Source organism: Schistocerca americana, chromosome 7 (genome assembly GCF_021461395.2).
Source record: "Schistocerca americana isolate TAMUIC-IGC-003095 chromosome 7, iqSchAmer2.1, whole genome shotgun sequence".
Lineage (NCBI taxonomy): Eukaryota > Metazoa > Arthropoda > Insecta > Orthoptera > Acrididae > Schistocerca > Schistocerca americana.
This window is the reverse complement of record NC_060125.1, coordinates 590,665,177-590,677,532: the sequence shown is the minus strand read 5'-3', so window position 1 is coordinate 590,677,532 and position 12,356 is coordinate 590,665,177.

Sequence of the window (12,356 nt, the reverse complement as noted above, 5' to 3'; positions counted from 1 at the left end):
TAATATCATGTAGAGCCCCCAGTGAGCGCGTAGAAGTGGCGCGACACGATGTGGCATGGACTCGACTAATGTCTGAAGTAGTGCTGGAGGGACTGACACCATGAATCCTGCAGGGCTGTCCATAATTCCGAAAGAGTACGAGGGGATGGAGATCTCTTCTGAACAACACACTGCAAGGAATCCCAGATATGATGAATAATGTTCATGTCTGGGGAGTTTGGTGGCCAGCGGAAGTGTTTAATCTCAGAAAAGTGTTTCAGAAGCCACTCAGTCCTGTTGGAATTGCCCAAGTCCGTCGGAATGCACAATGGACATGACAGGATGCAGGTGATCAGACAGGATGCTTACGTACGTGTCTCCTGACACAGTCGTATATAGACGTGTCAGGGATCCAATATCACTCCAACTGCAAACTGCACACGCCCCTCACTATTACAGAGCCTCCACCAGCTTGCATAGTCTCCTGCTGAGTTGCAGGGTCCATGAATAAAAAAATATAAAAAAAATAAAAAAAGGCTCTGAGCACTATGCGACTTAACTTCTGAGGTCATCAGTCGCCTAAAACTAAGAACTAATAAAACCTAACTAACCTAAGGACATCACACACATCCATACCCGCGGCAGGATTCGAACCTGCGACCGTAGCGGTCGCTCGGCTCCAGACTGTAGCGCCTAGAACCGCACGGCCACTCCGGCCGGCACTATGGATTCATGACGTTGTCTCCATACCTGTACGCGTCCATCCGCTCGATACAATTTGAAACGAGACTCGTCCGACCAGGCAACATGTTTCCAGACATCAACAGTCCAATGTCAGTGTTGACGGGCTCATGCGACCCTAGCGCTTTGTGTCATGCAGTCATCAAGGCCTTCGACTCCGAAAGCCCATATCGATGATGTTTCTTTGAATGGTTCGCACACTGATACTTGTAGATGGCCCAGCGTTGAAATCTGCAGCGATTTACAGAATGTTCCACTTCTGTCACGTTGAACAATGGTCTTCACTCGTCGTTGGTCTCGTTCTTGCGGGATCTTTTTCCGGCCGCAGCAATGTCGGAGATTTGACGTTTTATCGGATTCCTAATATTCACGGTACACCCAAGAAATGGCCCTAAGGGAAAATCTCCACTTCATTGCTACCTCGGAGATTCTGTGTCTCGCCGCTACAACACCAGGTTCAAAATTACTTAAATCTCGATAATCTGCCATTGTAGCAGCAGTAACCGATCTAATAACTGCGCCAGACACTTGTTGTCTTAAATAGACGTTGCCGACCGCAGCGTCATATTCTGCCTCTTTACATATCTCTGTATTTGAATACGCATGCCTAGACCAGTTTCTTTGGTGCTTCAGTGTATCTCCACAATAACGGCTGACTGCTGTTGATTTTCTCCAGACTCCACATTATATGAGTTGTTTCTTGTTATTGCAGAGGACAGTCGATAAATGAAATTATCGTCTGGCAGGTTCGGCCGCCAAGTGCAAGTCATATTTCACTCGGCGCTACGTTGGGCGACTTGCGGCCGGAGATGAGGATCAAATGATGACGAGGACAACACAACACCCAGTCCCCGAGCGGAGAAAATCTCCAACCCGGTCGGGAATCGAACCCGGGCCCACTGCATGGGAGGCGAGCACGTTACCACACAGCTAACAAGGCGGCGAGGACATTAGGTGACGGTTTCCCTTGCGACTCCCGCGACGCATTCGCGCAGACATGATCAGTCCACTTTAGTTGACGATGAAGGTGCTATCCGACCTTTTCCTGACTGAAGCGAAAGCGCAACATTGTCACTAGAAACTTCCTGTGATACACTCCCAAGTCATACCAACATTTAGGACTGTTTCTGCGTAGCGCCGTCCTTTATACTACCATGAAAAGTGGAGTTTGCTGTTCAACTGCTTTTAATTTGTTGCCACATATGCGGGAGTTGTGTTACTGTATATTAGTATGCGTCATGGATAGTCAAAATATTATATTGTTGCGTTATTTGCTCCTTTATGTGACAGATTCAACTTAGATAGTAAACGGTGATTACCATTCTTATTCCTACAATTATACTATAACGGTAGATACTAATACATGAACTGTTAGTACGCAGCAGCCTATTTCCGGAGTAGCACGTCTCACGTTCCATTATCATTTGGTTTATAATCACTATCTGAACTTGTTCTCGTCGTTTAGTAAAATACTTAATGATTTTAATGAAAAATGTCAGTGATTGCCAGAAGTAGCTGTCTACCACTAGAGTAATTCCTTCTATGATCGCTGGAGGTTTTGGACGCAATTTTCTTTGTAACTCAGTTGAGTACATGATGTGTCAAGCTGGACATGCCAGGCGAATGACCCAGTGTTAGATCAAACCCCCCTTTGAGATGCAAGCCTGCCTTTTCAGAGGGCAACGTAAGCTGCAGCAACCACTAGAAGCAGGTACAGAACACCGATCAGCCACTGTCAGGGATGATGATAGCCTGGCCCATTCCTGTTCGTTTCGAATAACGCCCTGCACAACGTGGATCAGGACTGCAGTCACAGAAAAAGCCAACACTGCATGACAAGCAACTGGATGCAAAAAAGGTTGTAAGAGGCCCCCTCATTGGCTAATCAAATAAATAACTCAGCAAGGCAAGGGAAGATGCCAATTTGCGAGAAGTACATATGTTGTGGTGGCCTCAGTCTAAACCATCAAACTGGCTGAAGAGTGGGAGAGGAACTCAGTATTGTTTAAGAACTGGAAGCCCAATGATTGGTTAATGTTACAAAACTTTCACATGGAGGGGAGACTGTTGACTTAGTAACAAATGTAACATTGGCCAGCACTTTGGAGAGCTGTTCTCAGTGGCGCACGAGAATTGTGCAGATATGCAGAGTGGAGAACGATTTCACTTCTCAGCAAAGAACACTTCGTTTTTAGGGGCAGCAGAGAACACTTTGGTCTGAGGAGCAGTAAAGTCGACTTTGGCTTGGAACATGGTGAAGGTGACTTAAGAACGAGGCACTGAAGAGGGCACTCGACTTCGAGACTCCATCTGGAGATCCGAGGCAGAGCTAATATGTTGCAGTTTGTGGCAGGCCATGACACCTGCGTGTGAGGGCTGAGCCTGACTGCAGCTTAGGTGAGCAGGCTGCAAGAATCAGTGCGCGGCTGTAGGTGCAGTGTTGGTATTTGCCTCACTTTAGAGACCAATACTTTCACAAGCAGCTGAAGGCTCATTACAACTCCATTGAAAACGCTAGCCTCTTGTGCAGTTCTTTCATTTTTCTGGCAAATTCAGGAAGTCACTGTACGATCATCGTGGAGTAGCCCTTCCGTAACTCATGTATAGATTGCGGTCTTGTTCCATTTACCAGAATTATCTGATCTTTGCCGAGGTATTCACACGTTTCATTTGCATTCGACCACGTAAACAACTGATAGTCATCTTTATTTCTGCGTTGGTTGTAATCGACCTGATCCTGTTGTGACTTGGCAAGACAGCCAAGCCACTATGAGGTAGCCGAAAGGCACGCGTTTAAGGTCACGCAGGCTGGCGTGAGGTCTGGAACAGTTAAAGGAGTTGAGTCTAGTAAAAAAAGTACGTAGCTTCTGGAATACTTAACTTTAATCCATAATTGGTGAACATCGGTCTGGCGGTACATGCATCGCAAGATAAATAGCAAATGATAATGGTGCCTTGCTAGGTCGTAGCAAATGACGTAGCTGAAGGCTATGCTAACTATCGTCTCGGCAAATGAGAGCGTAATTTGTCAGTGAACCATCGCTAGCAAAGTCGGCTGTACAACTGGGGCGAGTGCTAGGAAGTCTCTCTAGACCTGCCGTGTGGCGGCGCTCGGTCTGCAATCACTGACAGTGGCGACACGCGGGTCCGACGTATACTAACGGACCGCGGCCGATTTAAAGGCTACCACCTAGCAAGTGTGGTGTCTGGCGGTGACACCACAGATCCCATAACAAGTTGTTATTCACGTATATCAACAGAATCTTTACAATAAAGAGCGACTAATGTGGACAACTGTTTCAATTCATAGATAGATGAACGATCTGTTTGTTATTTCATGTGAGCTACAGCAGCCATGTCTCGTGTTTGCTAGGACCACCACCGTCCTGTTAGTTATCCGTGGTACGACAATTTTTTCATTAATTGCACGCGAGTCTGTGAGGAGCAGTCTGACCGTCGGCTAGTCCAACAAATGTGGATCATTCTGACATCCACATGGCTATGTTGAAGGCTCAGCCATAGCCTAACACTGTTCTTAACTACAGACTTTGTAACGAAAGTTAATGACAGATTATTTTATTGGTTTCAGAGTTGTCTACAAGCATTCTAACGATGTGTATAATATATTACACAAACCACATGTTTTAGTCTTGTGGGGTAGCCGTGCGGTCTGGAGTGCATTGACACAGTTCACGGGACTCCCCCCCGTCGGAGGTTCGTGTCCTCCCTCGGGCATGGGTGTGTGTGCTGTATTTAGAATAAGTTATTTTAATTTAGATTAAGTAGTGTGTAGGCCGAGGGACCAATGACCTCGGCAGTTTGGTCCCGTAGAGCTTACCACAGATTTGCAAATTTCCAATTTTAACCACATGTTTTCACATTTGTATACCCAAGATCAGCAACCATACACTGTGAAACTGTTCCTCTTTATTTATAGTAACATTTTTGTTGCTTCTAAGAAAACTGTTAAAATTTTCCTCTAGCTTTCAGAGCAAAAAATATGGCAGTTCCCCACCCACCCTCTTAATTCATACAAAACATTGCAGTGTACTTCTTCAGAAATTCGTTTCTTGACTTGAACAATACATTCGAGAAGATGACAGTTCGAATCCACGTCCAGTTGTCCATGATTTCCCTACATCAGTTCAGGAAAATGGTTCCTTTGAAAGGGCATGGCCACCTTCCTTGCTCATCCTTAGCCAATCTGGTGGGACCGATGACTTTGCTGTTAGGTCCCTTCCTCAGACTCAACCAACCAACCAACCCAAATTATCATGAGGAATAAGTCACACCTGGAGTCAATCATGAAATAAGAGTGATAGCTAATGCATAGAGATGAGAACCAGAACTATCACACAATCAGAAGAAACGGAAACAGTGCTCAAGTTTTTTTTTTCTTTACTGGATTTCAATTCCCCCCCCCCCCCCCCCAGATGGGGGAGGGCTGGCAGCAGTGTAATATGTTGCTCTACAGACTACAGAAAAGTTAAAAAAACATAATGAGAATAGAAACAAACAAGAAAAACAGGGTCCGCAGCTCGTGGTCGTGCAGTAGCGTTCTCGCTTCCCACGCCCGGGTTCTCGGGTTCGATTCCCGGCGGGGTCAGGGATTTTCTCTGCCTCGTGATGACTGGGTGTTGTGTGCTGTCCTTAGGTTAGTTAGGTTTAAGTAGTTCTAGGTTCTAGGGGACTGATGAGCAAAGATGTTAAGTCCCATAGTGCTCAGAGCCACTTGAAGAAAAACAGGCGATAAAACGGTGACATTGTAAAAAAAACTGTAAAATGGCGGTCAGTTGTGGAATTTAAAATATAAAAACACTGCAGTGACGATGTGGATGAAGACACATAAGAATTAGACAGGCACAATTAAAAAACACGACGACAGCCTGGTTTCTGTTCGCACGAGATAAAAAAACACAACTAGCAACAGTATGGCGGCTGTTTGATACACTGACAGGGAACGCACAACACTGAACACTCACTTAAAACAGCACTATACTGGTGACACAGCGGCAGATGGGGAGGGGGAGGGGGGGGCTGGAGGACTCGGACGAATGAGGAGGAAAATGGGGGAGGATAGAAAAAGAAAAAAGGGGAAGCCGATGGAGGGAGGGTAGTGCTCGAGTTTGTCCATAGCCTTCATATATGCCTCTAAACCAGTGGTTGATCATTTTCGGAACATGCCTGCGGGAATAACACCACGACTAACCCAAACGACTGTCTTGCCAGCAGAAGCAGCTAGAGTCTGGGCAGGATACTGTGGCCAATGCACAGTGACCAATTTTCGTCCAGCGCACTGGACGAGTTATTCGTTTGTTCGGGAAGGGAGGCCGACACTGCCTGCCACCTGGCAGCCAGTCGGCGATAAACAGAACCCAGGCGCACGCCCTGCAATCTTACTCAAACGATTTTACAGAAACCATTCGATAACAAAAAATTCACATTCGCTTTATTTGTAGCTTTATACGTCATTTTCAGAATGATAGTCCCATCATTTCGTTAATGGTCATAGTTATTGTGATATTTACGTGGAAGTGAGATACTGCTCGAAATTCGAAAAAGTTTGCAATGAAAAATAGGGGTCGCTATGATTTTGCGTTTGGTGCATATTACATAATATGTCGCTGCATATGAAATTTAACTAACTTACTGAATTTTTCTTTAGACTTGTGTGGAGCTCTCTATCTGTCTCTTAACTTGAGAAAATTGACCTGACGTAGCACACTCACCTGCGATCGCGCCGCGCAACCGAAAAGGCCGCAGTGAAATATTCACAACATTCCTCATATTTCATAAACTGTTCGAGGCATCGAAATGAGATTTTGGCAAATGACAGCAATCAGAGAGAAGAGTATCTTGGCATATGTTATTATGCAAAATTTCATTATCTACAATGTTATTCCACTAACTACAGACCTTTTCGATGAAAGAATGTAATTTTTTTGGGCCATCGACAGCTGATGAAACGAAAAATGCTGTCGGTTTCGAAAAAAGTTAAGTGAAGACGTTACAAATTTATTTTGTACTGAGGATATGTTTTTTTTCATAATGCACTGACCTTACTTTTCCTCAGTTGCTCAATTAATAAACTTAATAAACCACTGTTTCAGAATTCTCTTGCAATTGCATCTGCACAACATGTCAGTGAGGCGAGACTGGCTAAACTCCTCTGTGTTTGGGGAAAAGCGAATTTTAACATGCCAATGAAGAACTGTGTTGGTGTTACTCAAAATTCGCCACTGGTGACACTTCTCTGAAAGTTACAAATGATTATTAACAAGCAAAGCAAAAATAAATCGCTGCATTTTCAGTGGAATTCTTTTTGGATACTAACCAAAGCAGAGGTGAGTGATCTTTTCGAATGGTCGCCATGTGGGTGTGGGCGTGGATGGGCCCCGCTTAATATTTACAAAGAAATGTGAGTGTAGGCTTCAGCTTAGAACGGCGTGTTTCCCCTCCAGTGCTCGGCGGTTCTCCGACAGCCTGCCCGCAGCTCCCGTCGCTACTGCCCCCCCACCCCGACCCCTCCCAACACTTGCCCTGCCGTCTGCACACCTACCGGTCACGGTCTACGATGGATCTCTTCTTTTTTGGTGATTGGATGTGGTGCCACTCCAGTGACTGCCTCTTTGTTTCCAGCTCAAAATTGCGTCATCTGTAAGGATCTGTGACAGGAACGCCTCTCCATTAGCCTCAAATTGCTACAAGAGTCCAAACAAAATGGCTGTTCTTTGAATCACGTGGACTGTTGTGAACATTTGTGGAGCATTCCTTGAACACGCCTTTGAATATCCAAGAGTCCCAGTCATTGTTCACGCACTACCAGGGCTCACCGATAGCTACATACCAAATTGTCGAGCTGCTGTGCCTTCGTCTGTACAGATAACGCCACCTGTGCGGTTCAACATGTCGGGAGACGTGGCTCTGACAGGACGTGGCCGACCATGGAGCTCAGTTTCTCCACTTTCTGGTGCTTTAAATCTCTTTACCCATCGTCCAACAGTACTCCGATCAACTGCATTGTTACTGTACATTGTGCATATACACTACTGGCCATTAAAATTACTACACCAAGAAGAAATGCAGATGATAAACGGGTATTCATTGGACAAATATATTATACTAGAACTGACGTGTGATTACATTTTCACGCAATTTGGGTGCATAGATCCTGAGAAATCAGTACTCGGAACAATCACCTCTGGCCGTAATAACGGCCTTGATATGCCTGGGCATTGAGTCAAACAGAGCTTGAATCGCATGTACAGGTACAGCTGCCAATCCAGCTTCAACACGATACCACAGTTCATGGCGTATTGTGACGAGCCAGTTGCTCGTCCACCATTGACCAGACGTTTTCAGTTGGTGAGAGATCTGGAGAATGTACTGTCCAGGGCAGCAGTCGAACATTTTCTGAATCCAGAAAGGCCAGTACAGGTCGTGCATTATCCTGCTGAAATGTAGGGTTTCGCAGGGATCGATTGAAGGGTAGAGCCACGGGTCGTAACACATCTGAAATGTAGCGTCCACTGTTCAAAGTGCCGTCAATGCGAACAAGAGGTGACCGAGACGTGTAACCAATGGCACCCCATACCATCACGCCTGGTGATACACCAGTATGGCGATGACGAATACACGCTTCCAATGAGCGTTGACCGCGATGTCGCCAAACACGGATGCGACCATCATGATGCTGTAAACAGAACCTGGATTCATGCGAAAAAATGACGTTTTGCCATTCGTGCACCAAGGTTCGTCGTTGAGTACACCATCGCAGGCGCTCCTGTCTGTGATGCAGCGTCAAGAGTAACCACATCCACGGTTTCCGAGTTGATAGTCCATGCTGCTGCAAACGTCGTCGAGCTGTTCGTGCAGATGGTTGTTGTCTTGCAAACGTCCCCATCTGTTGAGTCAGGGATCGAGATGTGGCTGCACGATCCGTTACAGCCACGCGGATAAGATGCCTGTCATCTCGACTGCTAGTGATACGAGGCTGTTGGGATCCAGCACGGCGTTCCGTATTACCCTCCTGAACCCACCGATTCGATATTCTGCTAACAGTCATTGGATCTCGACCAACGAGAGCAGCAATGTCGCGATACGACAAACCGCAATCGCTATAGGCTACAATCCGACCTTTTATCAAAGTCGGAAACGTGATGGTATGCATTTCTCCTCCTTACACGAGGCATCACAACAACGTTTCACCAGGCAACGCCGGTCAACTGCTGTTTGTGTATGAGAAATCGGTTGGAAACTTTCCTCATGTCAGCACGTTGTAGGTGTCACCACCGGCGCCAACCTTGTGTGAATGCTCTGAAAAGCTAATCATTTGCATATCACAGCATCTTCTTCCTGTCGGTTAAATTTCGCGTCTGTAGCACGTCATCTTCGTGGTGTAGCAATTTTAATGGCCAGTAGTGTACGTTTATGGATGTTCACCACAGTTTCTTTTTCCGCAATCAAGAACACAATCACAGCATAGCTTGTAACGAGTGTCTTGAGTAGACGCCGTTTTGATGCCTTTACGGCTCTATCAACTGCACAAACTGTTCGAAACTTCATCCACTGGCAGAAAAAAAGTCAAATTTGAAGCACCTAAAAGGATGTGTTCCTGTGTCTATTAATGGCTGAAAAAAATGGGGCCTGATGTATTGAATGACACTCTTAGACATACATTTTTTTAAATATGTACATTTTATACATTTTACGTATACATTTTACATATACATTTTTTTTAAATGTTGTCAAGAGCAGAGCCTAGGTCTAGTGCATATGTGCAGTATTAAGTAAACACGTGTTTCATTCAAATCGATATTGTAAAACGCCGATATCTGGTGAAAGATACCAGCGATCTGTATCATAAGTACTGGTTGGCAAAAATAAAAAAAGAGATAATACTTCGGCAGTGTTTTTTTTTTTCTTTTTGTGGTTGCTTACTTCTGTCTCGACTTCCATCTTCTGCGCTACAGATTAGACATGTTCTGTATGTGTATGTCCTGTATGTAATTTTCCGCGGGCTTTAATTAATATTAAATATAAGTATGTAATTTACTTTATTGTTATCATTTAAAGAATTTGTTTGCTCGAACTTTGACATGTGTATGTTTTATTCACTATTTTCCAGAATATTCAGTGGCTGGAGCAGTGAAGTCGGGAGACGAAATGACCGAACACGTGACGTATTCCCCCATTAATTTGCCTTTGAGCAAAATAGAGAGCGGCTCTGAGATACATCACCTGTCATTTAAAGTGCCATGCAGTAATTTTCCATGCAAGCTATGCCGAGAATCATTCGGTCACTAGTATCCAGGCAATGACGTTCTCAGTCTTCAACACCAGTCAAACACAGGTCCCGTAGTTCTACTTAAAAAGATGGCAGTAGAACAAATAATAATAATCACATTCAGTGAGAGGCAGTTTCTTTCCGAAGCACGATCCCTATGCGATAACAAAATCACTTACCACAACAAATGAAGTGTTCTTTCGCGGCGATTGTTGTCTACATGTGTTACATTCATATTATTTCATTTAATTAATTCAACTGAATCGCCTCTCTGAGAACTTTTACAGCCCCAGAGGAAGTGGAGGGAGCGAACACTTCACTTCCTATGTACCATTCAAGAATGGGACAGTGTAAAGGGAGGGGGTTACGTGGTAGTGGAACAGAATTATCCACCGGTACACATCTGAAGGTGCCTTGGAGAGAATATAATTATGTAGATACAAGTCTTTGGATGATGAAGAGTGAGATCCCAAACGCTCAATGCACTTGAGCAACATAGTGCGTAAATTACAAATAAACCAGAGATCTGAATTGTTGTCATTTAGAATGCTGTAAGCACCAAACACGGCAACATTCTCGGTTTGGAAGTCATATAGAGCATTGGTTTGTAATTATAGTTGCGCTCTACCGAAACTACGGTTCGGTAGTTTTGGCATACTTCATACATGACGTAGTAAATTCTAGGATTATCGGTAATATTCGTAGAATTGATAGAGAAATAAACATAAATGAATGTGTAAGAGAGAAAATGGGATCCGACGCATTCACTTCGTTTTCATTTATTTGGTTGTTTGTTTTGCACCTAATTAGAATCGCACGTAATTCAGTGTTAGTTCATTGTGTATTTTACATCCTTACAGAATACAAATTACATTTTATAACTAATGAAAATTAGTTGATCGCCTAATTTCTGTGCTTTTATAAAATTAAAGCAATTACTTTTGATGCAAGTATAATTTGCATGCACAAACATAAAAATATGTATAATTATTGTTGTTATTTTGTACTCAAGAGAAAGTTCTTCATCATGATCAAAGGGAAGAATTTCCTGCCATTATTCATAAATGCGAAAATTTTTTATGAATAACACTAACAGCCGGTCGGAGTGGCCGAGCGGTTAAGGGCGCTACAGTCTGGAACCGCACGACCGCTACGGTCGCAGGTTCGAATCCTGCCTCGGGCATGGATGTGTGTGATGTCCTTAGTTAGGTTTAAGTAGTTCTAAGCTCTAGGGGACTTATGGCCACAGCAGTTGAGTCCCATAGTGCTCAGAGCCATTTGAACCATTTTTAACACTAACAGATTTTACATAAGTTCGACGAAGTACTGAAGAGATATTTGGTATGTTTTTGTTTAGCGCTTTCTTTTTTAATTTTACCTTTCTGTTGAGAAAATTGCATTTTCTAGCGCTATATGATGAATCTGTATTGTTTTCCTAATTTTCACTACATCCTCTCTTTCACATTACAAATCAATAGTTTTCGAATAAAACCTGAACCAGTCATTGACAATTTCCGTTTTTTTTGTAAATACTGTTCATTTTCAATTAACAGGAACGAGGATAAATATGTAGAACAGAAACGCTCCGTAGGTTATGCAGCCTCCGTAGGTTACATATCCTCAGTTTCTGGAGGGTTCACCGCATCCGGTTTTTAGGGGTATCTAGTAAGACACTGATGGCATACGTAAAGAAAGCGATCGTTATGAGTTAACGCCAGATAGTTACGCAACACAGCTAATGTACAAATGTTCTAACGTGTGTGAATTTCTAAGGGACCAAACTGCTGAGGTCATCGGTCCCTAGACTTACACCCTACTTAAACTAATTTTTGCAAAGAACAACACAGACACACACACACACACACACACACACACACACACACACAGACACAGACACACACACACACACACACACACACACACACACACGCCCATGCCCTAGAGAGGACTCGAACCTCCGGCAGGAGGGACCGGGCAATCCGTGATAGGGCGCCTCGAACCACGCGACCACTCCGCGCGGCAACTAACGTACAGGTAACGTGCGTGCGACCTTAACTAAGATTACTTACGGCAGTCTACGGTGGTTTTGCAACTCTACTTCTGATTCATATGGACTCTACTTTGTTGGTTTTGGTACACTGATCCAAAGTTGGTTCCACTGATCAGATAATGTTTGCCGCCAACACAATTTTGGATAGTCAGGAACCAAATAACCCGATTCTGCCATTGTGGGCATTCTTCAAATCTAGAATAAAATAATCACATCACTACGCTAAATCAGATGATAGTTTGGGTTTCTGACTTCATGTTGTTCATTTGCACTACGATAGATGGTAGTGCGAAGACTTCA